A 6,418-nucleotide genomic window follows, 5' to 3' on the forward strand; every position below is an offset into this window, starting at 1 on the left:
CACGCCAGTGTTATTTGTTTGCAGCGTCCCTCCCTCCCCTCAGCGTGACTGAACAAGTGAGCCTAAAAAAAAAAAAAAAAAAGTGTCCACCACTGTCCCCTTTGTGTCAGGGCAGAAACCAGACACTGAAGAGACCAGCAAACAGAAGAAGCTATAACAGAGGGAACCGCCTTGGAAGCTACAGGCAATAGATTAAAACCCTGTGGTTAGTACTGAATACATAGGAAGGGGCCTATAGATCTTGAGAAATATAAGTTGGACCAAGGAACTAGCCGAAAATGAACTGACCCCACAATACCCACAACAAAACCAGAGAAAGTCCTAGATGTATTTTTACTATTTTTACAATCATTCTTTCTTTCTTTTTTTTTTTAATTAAAAAAAAAATTTTAAGTCCTCTATTATTCCTTTAATTTTCACTTTTATAACCTACTATTAATTTGCAAAAAAAAAGACCCTATTTTTTTTTAAAGCAAACTTTATATATATATTTTCTAAAATTTTTGTGACCTTGTTTTTTTTTATTTTTTTCTTTAACATTGTATTTTTGAAATTCCAATCTCTACTCTAGATTTTTAATTTTAGCTTTTTGGTATTTGTTATCAATTTTGTACCTATATATATTTTTTTTTTATAATTTTTGTGACTTTTTTTTCTCTCTCTTTCTTTCTCTTCTTCTTTTATATAACATTGTATATCTGAAATTCCAAACTCTACTCTAGGTTTTTAATTTATGCTTTTTAGTATTTGTTATCAGTTTTGTACCTATATTTTCTTTATAATTTTTGTGACTTGGTTTGTTTTTGTTTGTTTGTTTGTTTGTTTTTTTCTTTCTCTCTTTCTTTTTCTTCTTCTTTTTTTTTAACATTGTATTTTTGAAATTCCAGACTCTACTCTAGATTTTTAACTTTTGCATTTTGGTATTTGTTATCAATTTTGTACTCGTATTTTCTTTATAATTTTTGCGACTTTTTTTTTTTTTTCCTTTCTTTTCCTTCTTCTTTTCTTTAACATTGTATTTGTGAAATTCCAAACTCTACTCTAGATTTTTAATTTTTGCTTTTATGTATTTGTTACCAATTTTGTACCTTTAAGAACCCAATCTTTAGTACCCATTTTTCACTAGGGAGCAAGATTACTGGCTTGACTGCTCTCTCTCCCTTTGGACTCTCCTTTTTCTCCACCAGGTCACCTGTGTCTCCTCCTTAACCCCTCTCTACTCTACCCAACTTTGGGAATTTCTGTGTGTTCCAGACAGCGGAGAACACTTAGGGAACTAATTACTGGCTGGATCTGTCTCCCTCATTTTCATTCCCCCTTTTATCCTCCTGGCCACCTCTGTCTCCTTCCTCCTTCTTCTCTTCTCTGTATAACTCTGTGAACTGGACCACAACTGAGTGGTCCAGTTGTGGAGTGCACATAAGGAAGTGATTACTGGCTAGCCCGCTCTCTCCTCTATTGATTCCACCTCTTCTCATTCGGGTAACCTCTAACTCCCTCCTCCCTCTTCTCTTCTCCATGTAACGCTGTGCACCTCTCTGGGTGACCCTCATGGTGGAGAAACTTTTCATCTTTAATGTAGATGTTTTATCAATGGTGCTGTATAGAAGGAGAAGTTTTGAAACTACTGTAAAAATAAGACTGATAACTGGAAGCAGGAGGCTCAAGTCCAAACCCTAACTCCAGGAAACTCCTGACTCCAGGGAACATTAATTGACAGAAGCTCATCAAACGCCTCCATACCTACACTGAAACCAAGCACCACACAAGGGCCAACAAGTTCCAGGGCAAGACATACCAAGCAAATTCTCCAGCAACACAGGAACACAGCCCTGAGCTCCAAGATACAGGCTGCCCAAAGTCACCCCAAAACCATAGACATCTCATAACTCATTACTGGACACTTCATTGCACTCCAGAGAGAAGAAATCCAGCTCCACCCACCAGAACACCGACACAAGCTTCCCTAACCAAGAAACCTTGACAAGCCACCTGTACAAACCCACACACAGTGAGGAAACGCCACAATAAAGAGAACTCCACAAATCGCCAGAATACAGAAAAGACACCCCAAACTCAGCAATTTAAACAAGCTGAAGAGACAAAGGAATACCCAGCAGTAAAGGAACAGGATAAATGCCCACCAAACCAAACAAAAGAGGAAGAGATAGGGAATCTACCTGATAAAGAATTCCGAATAATGATAGTGAAATTGATCCAAAATCTTGAAATCAAAATGGAATCACAAATCAATAGCCTGGAGACAAGGATTGAGAAGATGCAAGAAAGGTTTAACAAAGACCTAGAAGAAATAAAAAAGAGTCAATATATAATGAATAATGCAATAAATGAAATAAAAAACACTCTGGAGGCAACAAATAGTAGAATAACAGAGGCAGAAGATAGGATTAGTGAATTAGAAGATAGAATGGTAGAAATGAATGAATCAGAGAGTAAAAAAGAAAAACAAATTAAAAGAAATGAGGACAATCTCAGAGACCTCCAGGACAATATTAGATGCTACAACATTCGAATCATAGGGGTCCCAGAAGAAGAAGACAAAAATAAAGACCATGAGAAAATACTTGAGGAGATAATAGTTGAAAACTTCCCTAAAATGGGGAATGAAATAATCACTCAAGTCCAAGAAACGCAGAGAGTCCCAAACAGGATAAACCCAAGGAAAAACACCCCAAGACACATATTAATCAAATTAACAAAGATCAAACACAAAGAACAAATTAAAAGCAGCAAGGGAAAAACAACAAATAACACACAAGGGAATTCCCATAAGGATAACAGCTGACCTTTCAATAGAAACTCTTCAAGCCAGGAGGGAATGGCAAGACATACTTAAAGTGATGAAAGAAAATAACCTACAGCCCAGATTATTGTACCCAGCAAGGATCTCATTCAAATATGAAGGAGAAATCAAAAGCTTTACAGACAAGCAAAAGCTGAGAGAATTCAGCACCACCAAACCAACTCTCCAACAAATACTAAAGGATATTCCCTAGACAGGAAACACAAAAACGGTGTATAAATTCAAACCCAAAACAATAAAGTAAATGGCAACCACTTTCTCACACCATACACAAAAATAAACTCAAAATGGATTAAAGATCTAAACTTAAGACCAGAAACTATAAAACTCCTAGAGGAGAACATAGGCAAAAGACTCTCCGACATACATCACAGCAGGATCCTCTATGACCCACCTCCCAGAATACTGGAAATAAAAGCAAAAATAAACAAATGGGACCTAATTAAACTTAAAAGCTTCTGCACAACAAAGGAAACGATAAGCAAGGTGAAAAGACAGCCTTCAGAATGGGAGAAAATAATAGCAAATGAAGCAACTGACAAACAACTAATCTCAAAAATATACAAGCAACTCCTACAGCTCAATTCCAGAAAAATAAATGACCCAATCAAAAAATGGGCCAAAGAACTAAACAGACATTTCTCCAAAGAAGACATACAGATGGCTAACAAACACATGAAAAGATGCTCAACATCACTCATTATCAGAGAAATGCAAATCAAAACCACTATGAGGTACCATTTTATGCCAGTCAGAATGGCTGTGATCCAAAAGTCTACAAGTAATAAATGCTGGAGAGGGTGTGGAGAAAAGGGAACCCTCTTACACTGTTGGTGGGAATGCAAACTAGTACAGCCACTATGGAGAACAGTGTGGAGATTCCTTAAAAAACTGGAAATAGAACTGCCTTATGATCCAGCAATCCCACTGCTGGGCATATACACTGAGGAAACCAGAATTGAAAGAGACATGTGTACCCCAATGTTCATCGCAGCACTGTTTATAATAGCCAGGACATGGAAGCAACCTAGATGTGCATCAGCAGATGAATGGATAAGAAAGCTTTGGTACATATACACAATGGAGTATTACTCAGCCATTAAAAAGAATACATTGGAATCAGTTCTAATGAGGTGGATGAAACTGGAGCCTATTATACAGAGTGAAGTAAGCCAGAAAGAAAAACATCAATACAGTATACTAATGCATATATATGGAATTTAGAAAGATGGTAACAATAACCCTGTATACGAGACAGCCAAAGAGACACTGATGTATAGAACAGTCTTTTGGACTCTGTGGGAGAGGGAGAGGGTGGGATGATTTGGGAGAATGGCATTGAAATATGTATAATATCATATATGAAACGAATTGCCAGTTCAGGTTCGAGGCACGATACTGGATGCTTGGGGCTGGTGCACAGGGACGACCCAGAGGGATCATATGGGGAGGGAGGAGGGAGGAGGGTTCAGGATGGGGAACACATGTATGCCTGTGGTGGATTCATTTCAATATATGGCAGAACCAATACAATATTGTAAAGTTTAAAAATAAAATTAAAAAAAAATAGAACTAATTCAAACACATTCTTTTTAATAGTTGAGTAATATTCCATTGTGTATATGTACCACAGCTTTCTTATCCATTCATCTGCCAATGGACATCTACGTTGCTTCCATGTTCTGGCTATTGTAAACAGTGCTGTGATGAACATTGAGACACGTGTGTCTCTTTCACTTCTGGTTTCCTTGGTGTGTATGCCCAGCAGTGGGATTGCTGTGTAAATGAGGGCTTTTGTTTGTTTGTTTTTTGTTTGTTTTTTAAGATATTTTAAAAAATTGAATCTTTTTTTCAATTGTTATGTTAGTTTCAGGTGTAGAGAGCAAAGTGATTCAGTGATATATGTATTTTTCTTTTTCAGATTCTTTTCCCTTATAGATTATTATAAAATACTGAGTGCAATTCCCTGTGCTATACACTAGGTCCTTGTTGTTTATCTATTTTATATTTGGTAATATGTATAAGTTGATTCCAACTTCCTAATTTATCCCTCCTCCCTCTTTTCCTTTTTGATAATCATAAATTTGTTTTCTATGTCTTTGAGTCTCTTTCTCTTTGTAAATAAGTTTATTTGCATCTTAAAAAAAAATTCCACATATAAGCGATATTATATGCTATTTGTTTTTCTCTGTCTGGCTTACTTCATTTAGTATGATAATCCCTATGTCCATCCATGGTGTTTCAAATGGCGTTATTTCATTCTTTTTAATGGCTGAGTGATATTCCTTTGTGTTTATACACCCTATTTTCTTTATCCACTCATCAGGTAATGCACATTTAGGTTGTTTCCATATCTTAGCTACTGTAAATAGTGCTGCTGTGAACACTGGGATGCATGTATCTTTCCAAATTGTAGTTTTCTCTGGATATGTGCCCCGGAGTGGCATTGTAGGATCATATGGTATTAATTGCTCTGTTTTTAGTTTTCTTAAGGGAACTGCATCCTGTTCTGAATAGCGGCTGAACCAGTTTACATTCCCATAAACAATGAAGGAGGATTCCCTTTTCTCCACACCCTCTCTACCATTGATTATTTGTAGAATTTTTGATAATGGCCACTCTGACCAGGGTAAGGTGATATCTCACTAGTCTTGATTTGCATTTCTCTGATAATTAGTGATGTTGAGCAGTTTTTCCTGAGCCTGTTGGCCACCTGTATACTTTCTTTGAAGAAATGTCTATTTGAATCTTCTGCATAATTTTTGATTGGGTTGCTTGAACTTCTGGTATTGAGTTGTATGAGCTGTTTGTATATTTTGGAGATTAATTCTTTGTTAGTTGCATCACTTGCCAAATATTTTCTCCCATTCTGTAGGTTGTCCTTCGTATAGAAGAAATATTTTTGTTTAATGGCATGGCCACAAGCCCCTCTCACAGTGTAAGTTTGTTGGGGCTTTAGGCTATGTAGTATCAGGCTGGCTTCTGGAGGAAATGGAGATGACAGGATTAGCCTGACTCTCAGAAGAACTGGAGACTAAAGCTCAGCCACACAGACAGATCCTAAAGGACCTCAAGTAAAACACTCTGGGCACTAGGGCTTGGGTGAACCTCCTTGATGGCAGTACTCCTAGAGTTGTCAGGTATCAATGTCAAGAAAATGACATACCATCATTTTATGGGGAAAGGAAAACTGGAGCTCCAATTTGACTATTTTTTTCCTGAACTCTGACCCATGCAACTTCCATTGACTGATGTTATTTTTTTTAGTCGCTTTGTCATGTCCAACTCTTTGTGACCCCAAGGACTACACCCCAGCAGGCTCCTCTGTCCTTGTTCTCTAAGCAAGAATACTGGAGTGGGTTGCCATTCCCTTCTCCAGGACATCTTCCAAAAACAGGGATCAAACCCAGGTCTCCTGCATTGCAGGCAAATCCCTTACCACCTGATCCACCAGGGAATGGTGTAATCAAGCATTACACTGAGTGGACCAGATCTCAGTGAGTGCTGAGTCCTTCTAGAGAATTACTGAAACTGAGTGTGATTTTGGGAACCCCCACACTTGCAGTTAGTGTCAAAAACAGGCGTGGCCTGACT

This window comes from Bos grunniens, chromosome 18 (assembly GCF_055505025.1).
Source record: "Bos grunniens cultivar Pamir isolate PY7600 chromosome 18, Bosgru_T2T1.0, whole genome shotgun sequence".
NCBI classification, from domain to species: domain Eukaryota; kingdom Metazoa; phylum Chordata; class Mammalia; order Artiodactyla; family Bovidae; genus Bos; species Bos grunniens.